General features: G+C 35.0%; 5 non-coding genes across 5 annotated transcripts; all 5 read left to right on the top strand.

The window, feature by feature from the left end:
* Nucleotides 1–2503: 2503 nt before the first annotated feature.
* Nucleotides 2504–2577, top strand: TRNAN-GUU (transfer RNA asparagine (anticodon GUU)). The gene has a single exon. It is a non-coding gene; the product is annotated as a tRNA-Asn (tRNA).
* Nucleotides 2578–5299: 2722 nt separating this feature from the next.
* On the top strand, nucleotides 5300–5373 carry TRNAN-GUU (transfer RNA asparagine (anticodon GUU)). The gene has a single exon. It is a non-coding gene; the product is annotated as a tRNA-Asn (tRNA).
* A 2727-nt stretch (nucleotides 5374–8100) lies between these two features.
* TRNAN-GUU (transfer RNA asparagine (anticodon GUU)) lies at nucleotides 8101–8174 on the top strand. The gene has a single exon. It is a non-coding gene; the product is annotated as a tRNA-Asn (tRNA).
* A 5533-nt stretch (nucleotides 8175–13707) lies between these two features.
* On the top strand, nucleotides 13708–13781 carry TRNAN-GUU (transfer RNA asparagine (anticodon GUU)). The gene has a single exon. It is a non-coding gene; the product is annotated as a tRNA-Asn (tRNA).
* Nucleotides 13782–18382: 4601 nt separating this feature from the next.
* Nucleotides 18383–18456, top strand: TRNAN-GUU (transfer RNA asparagine (anticodon GUU)). Its single transcript has one exon. It is a non-coding gene; the product is annotated as a tRNA-Asn (tRNA).
* Nucleotides 18457–19237: the final 781 nt, after the last annotated feature.

Genomic DNA, 19237 nt, shown 5'->3' with positions numbered 1-19237 from the left:
TGTTATGTTATAACCAGGTGTTATCTTATCAGTACAAAGGTAAGGAATTAAGAAAAACTTTTTGAAGTGTGAAGATTTTTCTTACAAAATCATTGTCTTATTGCATCACCAAAGTGTAAGCTGGAAAGATGATTTTGATAAATTACTTATTAGATCACCTGATTTGCTCTTCTGGAGTCAATGTAGTTTGTTTTTCTCAATAACCATAGAAGTAATAGGGTAAATTAAAGACATGATGTGGATTTTTTGCTACAGCACTTCTGTCAAAATACAATTAAAATGAGTTAAGATGGTAATGGATTTTCTACTATAAGCAAAGACCAAAAAAGTCAAAATAGCAATCCCAATTTTAGATTTGATAAATGAAAATAGCACATAGCAGAGGATGGTTTTGATACATCAACCTCTGGGTTATGGGCCCAGCACGCTTCCGCTGCGCCACTCTGCTGCTCATGGAAGTGCTTAGAACTCAAGAAGGGTTGATTCATCACAAGAACATGGCAATGTGTTCCTTTTAATTAACGAAAAATCCTAAAATAACTGTCCAGATTAGAGACTTTATAAACTTTTGGCAAGGAAACTTTCCAGATCAATCTTTCTTAGGTGTTGTTTGTTTATGTATCACATAGTGTCTCTGTGGCGCAATTGGATAGCGCGTTCGCCTGTTAACCGGAAGGTTGGTGGTTCAATCCCACCCAGGGATGAGAATCTTCTATTAGTCAAATTTTGGGGAATTTTAGGTAGAGAAGTCAACATGTCAAACTACCTATTTTATGGTAGGGTTCAAGACTTTCTCTGAAACAATTATCTCTAAAGTGAGTTTAATTTGATTTAAGCCAATTTATTCAACATTTAGAAAATACCTGAAGGTTAATGTTGTTCCTGGTGATATCTAATCAGCAGAATGCAACCTAGCAGCATTTTTAAGTGAAAGCCTGTGTTATGTTAAAACCAGGTCTTATCTTATCAGTACAAAGGTAAGGAATTAAGAAAAACTTTTTGAAGTGTGAAGATTTTTCTTACAAAATCATTGTCTTATTGCATCACCAAAGTGTAAGCTGGAAAGATGATTTTGATAAATTACTTGTTAGATCACCTGATTTGCTCTTCTGGAGTCAATGTAGTTTGTTTTTCTCAATAACCATAGAAGTAATAGGGTAAATTAAAGACATTATGTGGATTTTTTGCTACAGCACTTCTGTCAAAATACGATTAAAATGAGTTAAGATGATAATGGATTTTCTACTATAAGCAAAGACCAAAAAAGTCAAAATAGCAATCCCAATTTTAGATTTGATAAATGAAAATAGCACATAGCAGAGGATGGTTTCGATCCATCGACCTCTGGGTTATGGGCCCAGCACGCTTCCGCTGCGCCACTCTGCTGCTCATGGAAGTGCTTAGAACTCAAGAAGGCTTGATTCATCACAAGAACATGGCAATGTGTTCCTTTTAATTAACGAAAAATCCTAAAATAACTGTCCAGATTAGAGACTTTATAAACTTTGGCAAGGAAACTTTCCAGATCAATGTTTCTTAGCTGTTGTTTGTTTATATCTCATATAGGGTTTCTGTGGCGCAATTGGTTAGCGCGTTCGGCTGTTAACTGGAATGTTGGTGGTTCAATCCCACCCAGGGACGAGAATATTCTATTAATCAAGTTTTGGGGATTTTTAGGTAGAGAAGTCAACATGTCAAACTACCTATTTTAAGGAAGGGTTCAAGACTTTCTCTGAAACAATTATCTCTAAAGTGAGTTTAATTTGATTTAAGCCAATTTATTCAACGTTTAGAAAATACCTGAAGGTTAATGTTGTTCCTGGTGATATCTAATCAGCAGAATGCAACCTAGCAGCATTTTTAAGTGAAAGCCTTTGTTATGTTATAACCAGGTGTTATCTTTTCAGTACAAAGGTAAGGAATTAAGAAAAACTTTTTGAAGTGTGAAGATTTTTCTTACAAAATCATTGTCTTATTGCATCACCAAAGTGTAAGCTGGAAAGATGATTTTGATAAATTACTTATTAGATCACCTGATTTGCTCTTCTGGAGTCAATGTAGTTTGTTTTTCTCAATAACCATAGAAGTAATGGGTAAATTAAAGACATGATGTGGATTTTTTGCTACAGCACTTCTGTCAAAATACGATTAAAATGAGTTAAGATGGTAATGGATTTTCAACTATAAGCAAAGACCAAAAAAGTCAAAATAGCAATCCCAATTTTAGATTTGATAAATGAAAATAGCACATAGCAGAGGATGGTTTTGATACATCAACCTCTGGGTTATGGGCCCAGCACGCTTCCGCTGCGCCACTCTGCTGCTCATGGAAGTGCTTAGAACTCAAGAAGGGTTGATTCATCACAAGAACATGGCAATGTGTTCCTTTTAATTAACGAAAAATCCTAAAATAACTGTCCAGATTAGAGACTTTATAAACTTTGGCAAGGAAACTTTCCAGATCAATGTTTCTTAGCTGTTGTTTGTTTATGTCTCATATAGGGTTTCTGTGGCGCAATTGGTTAGCGTGTTCGGCTGTTAACCGGAAGGTTGGTGGTTCAATCCCACCCAGGGACGAGAATCTTCTATTAGTCAAATTTTGGGGAATTTTAGGTAGAGAAGTCAACATGTCAAACTACCTATTTTATGTTAGGGTTCAAGACTTTCTCTGAAACAATTATCTCTAAAGTGAGTTTAATTTGATTTAAGCCAATTTATTCAACATTTAGAAAATACCTGAAGGTTAATGTTGTTCCTGGTGATATCTAATCAGCAGAATGCAACCTATCAGCATTTTTAAGTGGAAGCCTGTGTTATGTTAAAACCAGGTGTTATCTTATCAGTACAAAGGTAAGGAATTAAGAAAAACTTTTGAAGTGTGAAGATTTTTCTTACAAAATCATTGTCTTATTGCATCACCAAAGTGTAAGCTGGAAAGATGATTTTGATAAATTTCTTGTTAGATCACCTGATTTGCTCTTCTGGAGTCAATGTAGTTTGTTTTTCTCAATAACCATAGAAGTAATAGGGTAAATTAAAGACATTATGTGGATTTTTTGCTACAGCACTTCTGTCAAAATACGATTAAAATGAGTTAAGATGATAATGGATTTTCTACTATAAGCAAAGACCAAAAAAGTCAAAATAGCAATCCCAATTTTAGATTTGATAAATGAAAATAGCACAGGATGGTTTTGATACATCAACCTCTGGGTTATGGGCCCAGTACGCTTCCGCTGCGCCACTCTGCTGCTCATGGAAGTGCTTAGAACTCAAGAAGGGTTGATTCATCACAAGAACATGGCAATGTGTTCCTTTTAATTAACGAAAAATCCTAAAATAACTGTCCAGATTAGAGACTTTATAAACTTTGGCAAGGAAACTTTCCAGATCAATGTTTCTTAGCTGTTGTTAGTTTATGTCTCATATAGGGTTTCTGTGGCTCAATTGGTTAGCGCGTTCGGCTGTTAACTGGAATGTTGGTGGTTCAATCCCACCCAGGGACGAGAATATTCTATTAATCAAGTTTTGGGGATTTTTAGGTAGAGAAGTCAACATGTCAAACTACCTATTTTAAGGAAGGGTTCAAGACTTTCTCTGAAACAATTATCTCTAAAGTGAGTTTAATTTGATTTAAGCCAATTTATTCAATGTTTAGAAAATACCTGAAGGTTAATGTTGTTCCTGGTGATATCTAATCAGCAGAATGCAACCTAGCAGCATTTTTAAGTGAAAGCCTTTGTTATGTTATAACCAGGTGTTATCTTATCAGTACAAAGGTAAGGAATTAAGAAAAACTTTTTGAAGTGTGAAGATTTTTCTTACAAAATCATTGTCTTATTGCATCACCAAAGTGTAAGCTGGAAAGATGATTTTGATAAATTACTTATTAGATCACCTGATTTGCTCTTCTGGAGTCAATGTAGTTTGTTTTTCTCAATAACCATAGAAGTAATAGGGTAAATTAAAGACATGATGTGGATTTTTTGCTACAGCACTTCTGTCAAAATACGATTAAAATGAGTTAAGATGATAATGGATTTTCTACTATAAGCAAAGACCAAAAAAGTCAAAATAGCAATCCCAATTTTAGATTTGATAAATGAAAATAGCACAGGATGGTTTTGATACATCAACCTCTGGGTTATGGGCCCAGTACGCTTCCGCTGCGCCACTCTGCTGCTCATGGAAGTGCTTAGAACTCAAGAAGGGTTGATTCATCACAAGAACATGGCAATGTGTTCCTTTTAATTAACGAAAAATCCTAAAATAACTGTCCAGATTAGAGACTTTATAAACTTTGGCAAGGAAACTTTCCAGATCAATGTTTCTTAGCTGTTGTTAGTTTATGTCTCATATAGGGTTTCTGTGGCTCAATTGGTTAGCGCGTTCGGCTGTTAACTGGAATGTTGGTGGTTCAATCCCACCCAGGGACGAGAATATTCTATTAATCAAGTTTTGGGGATTTTTAGGTAGAGAAGTCAACATGTCAAACTACCTATTTTAAGGAAGGGTTCAAGACTTTCTCTGAAACAATTATCTCTAAAGTGAGTTTAATTTGATTTAAGCCAATTTATTCAATGTTTAGAAAATACCTGAAGGTTAATGTTGTTCCTGGTGATATCTAATCAGCAGAATGCAACCTAGCAGCATTTTTAAGTGAAAGCCTTTGTTATGTTATAACCAGGTGTTATCTTATCAGTACAAAGGTAAGGAATTAAGAAAAACTTTTTGAAGTGTGAAGATTTTTCTTACAAAATCATTGTCTTATTGCATCACCAAAGTGTAAGCTGGAAAGATGATTTTGATAAATTACTTATTAGATCACCTGATTTGCTCTTCTGGAGTCAATGTAGTTTGTTTTTCTCAATAACCATAGAAGTAATAGGGTAAATTAAAGACATGATGTGGATTTTTTGCTACAGCACTTCTGTCAAAATACAATTAAAATGAGTTAAGATGGTAATGGATTTTCTACTATAAGCAAAGACCAAAAAAGTCAAAATAGCAATCCCAATTTTAGATTTGATAAATGAAAATAGCACATAGCAGAGGATGGTTTTGATACATCAACCTCTGGGTTATGGGCCCAGCACGCTTCCGCTGCGCCACTCTGCTGCTCATGGAAGTGCTTAGAACTCAAGAAGGGTTGATTCATCACAAGAACATGGCAATGTGTTCCTTTTAATTAACGAAAAATCCTAAAATAACTGTCCAGATTAGAGACTTTATAAACTTTGGCAAGGAAACTTTCCAGATCAATGTTTCTTAGCTGTTGTTTGTTTATGTCTCATATAGGGTTTCTGTGGCGCAATTGGTTAGCGTGTTCGGCTGTTAACCGGAAGGTTGGTGGTTCAATCCCACCCAGGGACGAGAATATTCTATTAGTCAAATTTTGGGGAATTTTAGGTAGAGAAGTCAACATGTCAAACTACCTATTTTATGTTAGGGTTCAAGACTTTCTCTGAAACAATTATCTCTAAAGTGAGTTTAATTTGATTTAAGCCAATTTATTCAACATTTAGAAAATACCTGAAGGTTAATGTTGTTCCTGGTGATATCTAATCAGCAGAATGCAACCTATCAGCATTTTTAAGTGGAAGCCTGTGTTATGTTAAAACCAGGTGTTATCTTATCAGTACAAAGGTAAGGAATTAAGAAAAACTTTTTGAAGTGTGAAGATTTTTCTTACAAAATCATTGTCTTATTGCATCACCAAAGTGTAAGCTGGAAAGATGATTTTGATAAATTACTTGTTAGAACACCTGATTTGCTCTTCTGGAGTCAATGTAGTTTGTTTTTCTCAATAACCATAGAAGTAATAGGGTAAAGTAAAGACATTATGTGGGTTTTTTGCTACAGCACTTCTGTCAAAATACGATTTAAATGAGTTAAGATGATAATGGATTTTCTACTATAAGCAAAGACCAAAAAAGTCAAAATAGCAATCCCAATTTTAGATTTGATAAATGAAAACAGCACATAGCAGAGTTTCGATCCATCGACCTCTGGGTTATGGGCCCAGCACGCTTCCGCTGCGCCACTCTGCTGCTCATGGAAGTTCTTAGAACTCAAGAAGGGTTGATTCATCTCAAGAACATGGCAATGTGTTCCTTTTAATTAACGAAAAATCCTAAAATAACTGTCCAGATTAGAGACTTTATAAACTTTGGCAAGGAAACTTTCCAGATCAATGTTTCTTAGCTGTTGTTTGTTTATGTCTCATATAGGGTTTCTGTGGCGCAATTGGTTAGCGCGTTCGGCTGTTAACTGGAATGTTGGTGGTTCAATCCCACCCAGGGACGAGAATATTCTATTAATCAAGTTTTGGGGATTTTTCGGTAGAGAAGTCAACATGTCAAACTACCTATTTTAAGGAAGGGTTCAAGACTTTCTCTGAAACAATTATCTCTAAAGTGAGTTTAATTTGATTTAAGCCAATTTATTCAACATTTAGAAAATACCTGAAGGTTAATGTTGTTCCTGGTGATATCTAATCAGCAGAATGCAACCTAGCAGCATTTTTAAGTGGAAGCCTGTGTTATGTTAAAACCAGGTGTTATCTTATCAGTACAAAGGTAAGGAATTAAGAAAAACTTTTTGAAGTGTGAAGATTTTTCTTACAAAATCATTGTCTTATTGCATCACCAATGTGTAAGCTGGAAAGATGATTTTGATAAATTACTTGTTAGATCACCTGATTTGCTCTTCCAGAGTCAATGTAGTTTGTTTTTCTCAATAACCATAGAAGTAATAGGGTAAATTAAAGACATTATGTGGATTTTTTGCTACAGCACTTCTGTCAAAATACGATTAAAATGAGTTAAGATGATAATGGATTTTCTACTATAAGCAAAGACCAAAAAAGTCAAAATAGCAATCCCAATTTTAGATTTGATAAATGAAAATAGCACATAGCAGAGGATGGTTTCGATCCATCGACCTCTGGGTTATGGGCCCAGCACGCTTCCGCTGCGCCACTCTGCTGCTCATGGAAGTGCTTAGAACTCAAGAAGGGTTGATTCATCACAAGAACATGGCAATGTGTTCCTTTTAATTAACGAAAAATCCTAAAATAACTGTCCAGATTAGAGACTTTATAAACTTTGGCAAGGAAACTTTCCAGATCAATGTTTCTTAGCTGTTGTTTGTTTATGTCTCATATAGGGTTTCTGTGGCGCAATTGGTTAGCGCGTTCGGCTGTTAACTGGAATGTTGGTGGTTCAATCCCACCCAGGGACGAGAATATTCTATTAATCAAGTTTTGGGGATTTTTCGGTAGAGAAGTCAACATGTCAAACTACCTATTTTAAGGAAGGGTTCAAGACTTTCTCTGAAACAATTATCTCTATAGTGAGTTTAATTTGATTTAAGCCAATTTATTCAACATTTAGAAAATACCTGAAGGTTAATGTTGTTCCTGGTGATATCTAATCATCAGAATGCAACCTAGCAGCATTTTTAAGTGAAAGCCTGTGTTATGTTAAAACCAGGTCTTATCTTATCAGTACAAAGGTAAGGAATTAAGAAAAACTTTTTGAAGTTTGAAGATTTTTCTTACAAAATCATTGTCTTATTGCATCACCAAAGTGTAAGCTGGAAAGATGATTTTGATAAATTACTTGTTAGAACACCTGATTTGCTCTTCTGGAGTCAATGTAGTTTGTTTTTCTCAATAACCATAGAAGTAATAGGGTAAAGTAAAGATATTAAGTGGATTTTTTGCTACAGCACTTCTGTCAAAATACGATTAAAATGAGTTAAGATGATAATGGATTTTCTACTATAAGCAAAGACCAAAAAAGTCAAAATAGCAATCCCAATTTTAGATTTGATAAATGAAAACAGCACATAGCAGAGTTTCGATCCATCGACCTCTGGGTTATGGGCCCAGCATGCTTCCGCTGCGCCACTCTGCTGCTCATGGAAGTTCTTAGAACTCAAGAAGGGTTGATTCATCTCAAGAACATGGCAATGTGTTCCTTTTAATTAACGAAAAATCCTAAAATAAATGTCCAGATTAGAGACTTTATAAACTTTGGCAAGGAAACTTTCCAGATCAATCTTTTTTAGCAGTTGTTTGTTTATGTCTCATATAGGGTCTCTGTGGCGCAATTGGTTAGCGTGTTCGGCTGTTAACCGGAAGGTTGGTGGTTCAATCCCACCCAGGGACGAGAATCTTATATTAGTCAAATTTTGGGGAATTTTAGGTAGAGAAGTCAACATGTCAAACTACCTATTTTATGTTAGGGTTCAAGACTTTCTCTGAAACAATTATCTCTAAAGTGAGTTTAATTTGATTTAAGCCAATTTATTCAACATTTAGAAAATACCTGAAGGTTAATGTTGTTCCTGGTGATATCTAATCAGCAGAATGCAACCTATCAGCATTTTTAAGTGGAAGCCTGTGTTATGTTAAAACCAGGTGTTATCTTATCAGTACAAAGGTAAGGAATTAAGAAAAACTTTTTGAAGTGTGAATATTTTTCTTATAAAATCATTGTCTTATTGCATCACCAAAGTGTAAGCTGGAAAGATGATTTTGATAAATTACTTGTTAGATCACCTGATTTGCTCTTCTGGAGTCAATGTAGTTTGTTTTTCTCAATAACCATAGAAGTAATAGGGTAAAGTAAAGATATTAAGTGGATTTTTTGCTACAGCACTTCTGTCAAAATACGATTAAAATGAGTTAAGATGATAATGGATTTTCTACTATAAGCAAAGACCAAAAAAGTCAAAATAGCAATCCTAATTTTAGATTTGATAAATGAAAATAGCACATAGCAGAGGATGGTTTCGATCCATCGACCTCTGGGTTATGGGCCCAGCAAGCTTCTGCTGCGCCACTCTGCTGCTCATGGAAGTGCTTAGAACTCAAGAAGGGTTGATTCACCACAAGAACATGGCAATGTGTTCCTTTTAATTAACGAAAAATCCTAAAATAACTGTCCAGATTAGAGACTTTATAAACTTTGGCAAGGAAACTTTCCAGATCAATCTTTTTTAGCAGTTGTTTGCTTATGTCTCATATAGGGTCTCTGTGGTGCAATTGGTTAGCGTGTTCGGCTGTTAACCGGAAGGTTGGTGGTTCAATCCCACCCAGGGACGAGAATCGTATATTAGTCAAATTTTGGGGAATTTTAGGTAGAGAAGTCAACATGTCAAACTACCTATTTTATGTTAGGGTTCAAGACTTTCTCTGAAACAATTATCTCTAAAGTGAGTTTAATTTGATTTAAGCCAATTTATTCAACATTTAGAAAATACTTGAAGGTTAATGTTGTTCCTGGTGATATCTAATCAGCAGAATGCAACCTATCAGCATTTTTAAGTGGAAGCCTGTGTTATGTTAAAACCAGGTGTTATCTTATCAGTACAAAGGTAAGGAATTAAGAAAAACTTTTTGAAGTGTGAAGATTTTTCTTACAAAATCATTGTCTTATTGCATCACCAAAGTGTAAGCTGGAAAGATGATTTTGATAAATTACTTGTTAGATCACCTGATTTGCTCTTCTGGAGTCAATGTAGTTTGTTTTTCTCAATAACCATAGAAGTAATAGGGTAAATTAAAGACATTATGTGGATTTTTTGCTACAGCACTTCTGTCAAAATACGCTTAAAATGAGTTAAGATGATAATGGATTTTCTACTATAAGCAAAGACCAAAAAAGTCAAAATAGCAATCCCAATTTTAGATTTGATAAATGAAAATAGCACATAGCAGAGGATGGTTTCGATCCATCGACCTCTGGGTTATGGGCCCAGCACGCTTCCGCTGCGCCACTCTGCTGCTCATGGAAGTGCTTAGAACTCAAGAAGGGTTGATTCATCACAAGAACATGGCAATGTGTTCCTTTTAATTAACGAAAAATCCTAAAATAACTGTCCAGATTAGAGACTTTATAAACTTTGGCAAGGAAACTTTCCAGATCAATGTTTCTTAGCTGTTGTTTGTTTATATCTCATATAGGGTTTCTGTGGCGCAATTGGTTAGCGCGTTCGGCTGTTAACTGGAATGTTGGTGGTTCAATCCCACCCAGGGAAGAGAATATTCTATTAATCAAGTTTTGGGGATTTTTAGGTAGAGAAGTCAACATGTCAAACTACCTATTTTAAGGAAGGGTTCAAGACTTTCTCTGAAACAATTATCTCTAAAGTGAGTTTAATTTGATTTAAGCCAATTTATTCAACATTTAGAAAATACCTGAAGGTTAATGTTGTTCCTGGTGATATCTAATCAGCAGAATGCAACCTAGCAGCATTTTTAAGTGAAAGCCTTTGTTATGTTATAACCAGGTGTTATCTTATCAGTACAAAGGTAAGGAATTAAGAAAAACTTTTTGAAGTGTGAAGATTTTTCTTACAAAATCATTGTCTTATTGCATCACCAAAGTGTAAGCTGGAAAGATGATTTTGATAAAATACTTGTTAGATCACCTGATTTGCTCTTCTGGAGTCAATGTAGTTTGTTTTTCTCAATAACCATAGAAGTAATAGGGTAAAGTAAAGACATTATGTGGGTTTTTTGCTACAGCACTTCTGTCAAAATACGATTTAAATGAGTTAAGATGATAATGGATTTTCTACTATAAGCAAAGACCAAAAAAGTCAAAATAGCAATCCCAATTTTAGATTTGATAAATGAAAACAGCACATAGCAGAGTTTCAATCCATCGACCTCTGGGTTATGGGCCCAGCAAGCTTCTGCTGTGCCACTCTGCTGCTCATGGAAGTGCTTAGAAATCAAGAACGGTTGATTCATCTCAAGAACATGGCAATGTGTTCCTTTTAATTAACGAAAAATCCTAAAATAACTGTCCAGATTAGAGACTTTATAAACTTTGGCAAGGAAACTTTCCAGATCAATCTTTCTTAGGTGTTGTTTGTTTATGTATCACATAGTGTCTATGTGGTGCAATTGGTTAGCGCGTTCGGCTGTTAACCGGAAGGTTGGTGGTTCAATCCCACCCAGGGACGAGAATCTTCTATTAGTCAAATTTTGGGGAATTTTAGGTAGAGAAGTCAACATGTCAAACTACCTATTTTATGGTAGGGTTCAAGACTTTCTCTGAAACAATTATCTCTAAAGTGAGTTTAATTTGATTTAAGCCAATTTATTCAACATTTAGAAAATACCTGAAGGTTAATGTTGTTCCTGGTGATATCTAATCAGCAGAATGCAACCTAGCAGCATTTTTAAGTGAAAGCCTGTGTTATGTTAAAACCAGGTCTTATCTTATCAGTACAAAGGTAAAGAATTAAGAAAAACTTTTTGAAGTGTGAAGATTTTTCTTACAAAATCATTGTCTTATTGCATCACCAAAGTGTAAGCTGGAAAGATGATTTTGATAAATTACTTGTTAGAACACCTGATTTGCTCTTCTGGAGTCAATGTAGTTTGTTTTTCTCAATAACCATAGAAGTAATAGGGTAAAGTAAAGACATTATGTGGGTTTTTTGCTACAGCACTTCTGTCAAAATACGATTTAAATGAGTTAAGATGATAATGGATTTTCTACTATAAGCAAAGACCAAAAAAGTCAAAATAGCAATCCCAATTTTAGATTTGATAAATGAAAACAGCACATAGCAGAGTTTCGATCCATCAACCTCTGGGTTATGGGCCCAGCATGCTTCCGCTGCGCCACTCTGCTGCTCATGGAAGTGCTTAGAACTCAAGAAGGGTTGATTCATCTCAAGAACATGGCAATGTGTTCCTTTTAATTAACGAAAAATCCTAAAATAACTGTCCAGATTAGAGACTTTATAAACTTTGGCAAGGAAACTTTCCAGATCAATCTTTCTTAGGTGTTGTTTGTTTATGTATCACATAGTGTCTATGTGGTGCAATTGGTTAGCGCGTTCGGCTGTTAACCGGAAGGTTGGTGGTTCAATCCCACCCAGGGACGAGAATCTTCTATTAGTCAAATTTTGGGGAATTTTAGGTAGAGAAGTCAACATGTCAAACTACCTATTTTATGGTAGGGTTCAAGACTTTCTCTGAAACAATTATCTCTAAAGTGAGTTTAATTTGATTTAAGCCAATTTATTCAACATTTAGAAAATACCTGAAGGTTAATGTTGTTCCTGGTGATATCTAATCAGCAGAATGCAACCTAGCAGCATTTTTAAGTGAAAGCCTGTGTTATGTTAAAACCAGGTCTTATCTTATCAGTACAAAGGTAAAGAATTAAGAAAAACTTTTTGAAGTGTGAAGATTTTTCTTACAAAATCATTGTCTTATTGCATCACCAAAGTGTAAGCTGGAAAGATGATTTTGATAAATTACTTGTTAGAACACCTGATTTGCTCTTCTGGAGTCAATGTAGTTTGTTTTTCTCAATAACCATAGAAGTAATAGGGTAAAGTAAAGACATTATGTGGGTTTTTTGCTACAGCACTTCTGTCAAAATACGATTTAAATGAGTTAAGATGATAATGGATTTTCTACTATAAGCAAAGACCAAAAAAGTCAAAATAGCAATCCCAATTTTAGATTTGATAAATGAAAACAGCACATAGCAGAGTTTCGATCCATCAACCTCTGGGTTATGGGCCCAGCATGCTTCCGCTGCGCCACTCTGCTGCTCATGGAAGTGCTTAGAACTCAAGAAGGGTTGATTCATCTCAAGAACATGGCAATGTGTTCCTTTTAATTAACGAAAAATCCTAAAATAACTGTCCAGATTAGAGACTTTATAAACTTTGGCAAGGAAACTTTCCAGATCAATGTTTCTTAGCTGTTGTTTGTTTATATCTCATATAGGGTTTCTGTGGCGCAATTGGTTAGCGCGTTCGGCTGTTAACTGGAATGTTGGTGGTTCAATCCCACCCAGGGACGAGAATATTCTATTAATCAAGTTTTTTGGATTTTTAGGTAGAGAAGTCAACATGTCAAACTACCTATTTTATGGTAGGGTTCAAGACTTTCTCTGAAACAATTATCTCTAAAGTGAGTTTAATTTGATTTAAGCCAATTTATTCAACATTTAGAAAATACCTGAAGGTTAATGTTGTTCCTGGTGATATCTAATCAGCAGAATGCAACCTAGCAGCATTTTTAAGTGAAAGCCTGTGTTATGTTAAAACCAGGTCTTATCTTATCAGTACAAAGGTAAGGAATTAAGAAAAACTTTTTGAAGTTTGAAGATTTTTCTTACAAAATCATTGTCTTATTGCATCACCAAAGTGTAAGCTGGAAAGATGATTTTGATAAATTACTTGTTAGAACACCTGATTTGCTCTTCTGGAGTCAATGTAGTTTGTTTTTCTCAATAACCATAGAAGTAATAGGATAAAGTAAAGATATTAAGTGGATTTTTTGCTACAGCACTTCTGTCAAAATACGATTAAAATGAGTTAAGATGATAATGGATTTTCTACTATAAGCAAAGACCAAAAAAGTCAAAATAGCAATCCCAATTTTAGATTTGATAAATGAAAATAGCACATAGCAGAGGATGGTTTCGATCCATCGACCTCTGGGTTATGGGCCCAGCAAGCTTCTGCTGCGCCACTCTGCTGCTCATGGAAGTGCTTAGAACTCAAGAAGGGTTGATTCATCACAAGAACATGGCAATGTGTTCCTTTTAATTAACGAAAAATCCTAAAATAACTGTCCAGATTAGAGACTTTATAAACTTTGGCAAGGAAACTTTCCAGATCAATCTTTTTTAGCAGTTGTTTGTTTATGTCTCATATAGGGTCTCTGTGGCGCAATTGGTTAGCGTGTTCGGCTGTTAACCGGAAGGTTGGTGGTTCAATCCCACCCAGGGACGAGAATCTTATATTAGTCAAATCTTGGGGAATTTTAGGTAGAGAAGTCAACATGTCAAACTACCTATTTTATGTTAGGGTTCAAGACTTTCTCTGAAACAATTATCTCTAAAGTGAGTTTAATTTGATTTAAGCCAATTTATTCAACATTTAGAAAATACCTGAAGGTTAATGTTGTTCCTGGTGATATCTAATCAGCAGAATGCAACCTATCAGCATTTTTAAGTGGAAGCCTGTGTTATGTTAAAACCAGGTGTTATCTTATCAGTACAAAGGTAAGGAATTAAGAAAAACTTTTTGAAGTGTGAAGATTTTTCTTACAAAATCATTGTCTTATTGCATCACCAAAGTGTAAGCTGGAAAGATGATTTTGATAAATTACTTGTTAGATCACCTGATTTGCTCTTCTGGAGTCAATGTAGTTTGTTTTTCTCAATAACCATAGAAGTAATAGGGTAAATTAAAGACATTATGTGGATTTTTTGCTACAGCACTTCTGTCAAAATACGATTAAAATGAGTTAAGATGATAATGGATTTTCTACTATAAGCAAAGACCAAAAAAGTCAAAATAGCAATCCCAATTTTAGATTTGATAAATGAAAATAGCACATAGCAGAGGATGGTTTCGATCCATCGACCTCTGGGTTATGGGCCCAGCACGCTTCCGCTGCGCCACTCTGCTGCTCATGGAAGTGCTTAGAACTCAAGAAGGGTTGATTCATCACAAGAACATGGCAATGTGTTCCTTTTAATTAACGAAAAATCCTAAAATAACTGTCCAGATTAGAGACTTTATAAACTTTGGCAAGGAAACTTTCCAGATCAATGTTTCTTAGCTGTTGTTTGTTTATATCTCATATAGGGTTTCTGTGGCGCAATTGGTTAGCGCGTTCGGCTGTTAACTGGAATGTTGGTGGTTCAATCCCACCCAGGGACGAGAATATTCTATTAATCAAGTTTTGGGGATTTTTAGGTAGAGAAGTCAACATGTCAAACTACCTATTTTAAGGAAGGGTTCAAGACTTTCTCTGAAACAATTATCTCTAAAGTGAGTTTAATTTGATTTAAGCCAATTTATTCAACATTTAGAAAATACCTGAAGGTTAATGTTGTTCCTGGTGATATCTAATCAGCAGAATGCAACCTAGCAGCATTTTTAAGTGAAAGCCTGTGTTATGTTATAACCAGGTGTTATCTTATCAGTACAAAGGTAAGGAATTAAGAAAAACTTTTTGAAGTTTGAAGATTTTTCTTACAAAATCATTGACTTATTGCATCACCAAAGTGTAAGCTGGAAAGATGATTTTGATAAATTACTTGTTAGAACACCTGATTTGCTCTTCTGGAGTCAATGTAGTTTGTTTTTCTCAATAACCATAGAAGTAATAGGGTAAAGTAAAGACATTATGTGGGTTTTTTGCTACAGCACTTCTGTCAAAATACGATTTAAATGAGTTAAGATGATAATGGATTTTCTACTATAAGCAAAGACCATAAAAGTCAAAATAGCAATCCCAATTTTAGATTTGATAAATGAAAACAGCACATAGCAGAGTTTCAATCCATCGACCTCTGGGTTATGGGCCCAGCACGCTTCCGCTGCGCCACTCTGCTGCTCATGGAAGTGCTTAGAACTCAAGAAGGGTTGATTCATCTCAAGAACATGGCAATGTGTTCCTTTTAATTAATGAAAAATCCTAAAATAACTGTCCAGATTAGAGACTTTATAAACTTTGGCAAGGAAACTTTCCAGATCAATCTTTCTTAGGTGTTGTTTGTTTATGTATCACATAGTGTCTATGTGGCGCAATTGGTTAGCGCGTTTGGCTGTTAACCGGAAGGTTGGTGGTTCAATCCCACCCAGGGACGAGAATCTTCTATTAGTCAAATTTTGGGGAATTTTAGGTAGAGAAGTCAACATGTCAAACTACCTATTTTATGGTAGGGTTCAAGACTTTCTCTGAAACAATTATCTCTAAAGTGAGTTTAATTTGATTTAAGCCAATTTATTCAACATTTAGAAAATACCTGAAGGTTAATGTTGTTCCTGGTGATATCTAATCAGCAGAATGCAACCTAGCAGCATTTTTAAGTGAAAGCCTGTGTTATGTTAAAACCAGGTCTTATCTTATCAGTACAAAGGTAAAGAATTAAGAAAAACTTTTTGAAGTGTGAAGATTTTTCTTACAAAATCATTGTCTTATTGCATCACCAAAGTGTAAGCTGGAAAGATGATTTTGATAAATTACTTGTTAGAACACCTGATTTGCTCTTCTGGAGTCAATGTAGTTTGTTTTTCTCAATAACCATAGAAGTAATAGGGTAAAGTAAAGACATTATGTGGGTTTTTTGCTACAGCACTTCTGTCAAAATACGATTTAAATGAGTTAAGATGATAATGGATTTTCTACTATAAGCAAAGACCAAAAAAGTCAAAATAGCAATCCCAATTTTAGATTTGATAAATGAAAACAGCACATAGCAGAGTTTCGATCCATCAACCTCTGGGTTATGGGCCCAGCACGCTTCCGCTGCGCCACTCTGCTGCTCATGGAAGTGCTTAGAACTCAAGAAGGGTTGATTCATCTCAAGAACATGGCAATGTGTTCCTTTTAATTAACGAAAAATCCTAAAATAACTGTCCAGATTAGAGACTTTATAAACTTTGGCAAGGAAACTTTCCAGATCAATGTTTCTTAGCTGTTGTTTGTTTATATCTCATATAGGGTTTCTGTGGCGCAATTGGTTAGCGCGTTCGGCTGTTAACTGGAATGTTGGTGGTTCAATCCCACCCAGGGACGAGAATATTCTATTAATCAAGTTTTTTCGATTTTTAGGTAGAGAAGTCAACATGTCAAACTACCTATATTATGGTAGGGTTCAAGACTTTCTCTGAAACAATTATCTCTAAAGTGAGTTTAATTTGATTTAAGCCAATTTATTCAACATTTAGAAAATACCTGAAGGTTAATGTTGTTCCTGGTGATATCTAATCAGCAGAATGCAACCTAGCAGCATTTTTAAGTGAAAGCCTGTGTTATGTTAAAACCAGGTCTTATCTTATCAGTACAAAGGTAAGGAATTAAGAAAAACTTTTTGAAGTTTGAAGATTTTTCTTACAAAATCATTGTCTTATTGCATCACCAAAGTGTAAGCTGGAAAGATGATTTTGATAAATTACTTGTTAGAACACCTGATTTGCTCTTCTGGAGTCAATGTAGTTTGTTTTTCTCAATAACCAAATAAGTAATAGGGTAAAGTAAAGATATTAAGTGGATTTTTTGCTACAGCACTTCTGTCAAAATATGATTAAAATGAGTTAAGATGATAATGTATTTTCTACTATAAGCAAAGACCAAAAAAGTCAAAATAGCAATCCCAATTTTAGATTTGATAAATGAAAATAGCACATAGCAGAGGATGGTTTCGATCCATCGACCTCTGGGTTATGGGCCCAGCACGCTTCCGCTGCGCCACTCTGCTGCTCATGGAAGTGCTTAGAACTCAAGAAGGGTTGATTCATCACAAGAACATGGCAATGTGTTCCTTTTAATTAACGAAAAATCCTAAAATAACTGTCCAGATTAGAGACTTTATAAACTTTGGCAAGGAAACTTTCCAGATCAATGTTTCTTAGCTGTTGTTTGTTTATATCTCATATAGGGTTTCTGTGGCGCAATTGGTTAGCGCGTTCGGCTGTTAACTGGAATGTTGGTGGTTCAATCCCACCCAGGGACGAGAATATTCTATTAATCAAGTTTTTTGGATTTTTAGGTAGAGAAGTCAACATGTCAAACTACCTATTTTATGGTAGGGTTCAAGACTTTCTCTGAAACAATTATCTCTAAAGTGAGTTTAATTTGATTTAAGCCAATTTATTCAACATTTAGAAAATACCTGAAGGTTAATGTTGTTCCTGGTGATATCTAATCAGCAGAATGCAACATAGCAGCATTTTTAAGTGAAAGCCTTTGTTATGTTATAACCAGGTGTTATCTTATCAGTACAAAGGTAAGGAATTAAGAAAAACTTTTTGAAGTGTGAAGATTTTTCTTACAAAATCATTGTCTTATTGCATCACCAAAGTGTAAGCTGGAAAGATGATTTTGATAAATTACTTATTAGATCACCTGATTTGCTCTTCTGGAGTCAATGTAGTTTGTTTTTCTCAATAACCATAGAAGTAATAGGGTAAATTAAAGACATTATGTGGATTTTTTGCTACAGCACTTCTGTCAAAATACGATTAAAATGAGTTAAGATGGTAATGGATTTTCTACTATAAGCAAAGACCAAAAAAGTCAAAATAGCAATCCCAATTTTAGATTTGATAAATGAAAATAGCACATAGCAGAGGATGGTTTTGATACATCAACCTCTGGGTTATGGGCCCAGCACGCTTCCGCTGCGCCACTCTGCTGCTCATGGAAGTGCTTAGAACTCAAGAAGGGTTGATTCATCACAAGAACATGGCAATGTGTTCCTTTTAATTAACGAAAAATCCTAAAATAACTGTCCAGATTAGAGACTTTATAAACTTTGGCAAGGAAACTTTCCAGATCAATGTTTCTTAGCTGTTGTTTGTTTATGTCTCATATAGGGTTTCTGTGGCGCAATTGGTTAGCGTGTTCGGCTGTTAACCGGAAGGTTGGTGGTTCAATCCCACCCAGGGACGAGAATCTTCTATTAGTCAAATTTTGGGGAATTTTAGGTAGAGAAGTCAACATGTCAAACTACCTATTTTATGTTAGGGTTCAAGACTTTCTCTGAAACAATTATCTCTAAAGTGAGTTTAATTTGATTTAAGCCAATTTATTCAACATTTAGAAAATACCTGAAGGTTAATGTTGTTCCTGGTGATATCTAATCAGCAGAATGCAACCTATCAGCATTTTTAAGTGGAAGCCTGTGTTATGTTAAAACCAGGTGTTATCTTATCAGTACAAAGGTAAGGAATTAAGAAAAACTTTTTGAAGTGTGAAGATTTTTCTTACAAAATCATTGTCTTATTGCATCACCAAAGTGTAAGCTGGAAAGATGATTTTGATAAATTACTTGTTAGATCACCTGATTTGCTCTTCTGGAGTCAATGTAGTTTGTTTTTCTCAATAACCATAGAAGTAATAGGGTAAATTAAAGACATTATGTGGATTTTTTGCTACAGCACTTCTGTCAAAATACGATTAAAATGAGTTAAGATGATAATGGATTTTCTACTATAAGCAAAGACCAAAAAAGTCAAAATAGCAATCCCAATTTTAGATTTGATAAATGAAAATAGCACATAGCAGAGGATGGTTTTGATACATCAACCTCTGGGTTATGGGCCCAGCACGCTTCCGCTGCGCCACTCTGCTGCTCATGGAAGTGCTTAGAACTCAAGAAGGGTTGATTCATCACAAGAACATGGCAATGTGTTCCTTTTAATTAACGAAAAATCCTAAAATAACTGTCCA

Source organism: Taudactylus pleione, unplaced genomic scaffold (assembly GCF_031769625.1).
Source record: "Taudactylus pleione unplaced genomic scaffold, aTauple2 ptg000134l, whole genome shotgun sequence".
Taxonomy (NCBI): domain Eukaryota; kingdom Metazoa; phylum Chordata; class Amphibia; order Anura; family Myobatrachidae; genus Taudactylus; species Taudactylus pleione.
Note: the sequence above shows the minus strand (reverse complement) of the source record. Positions and strands in the feature narration are given on the sequence as shown.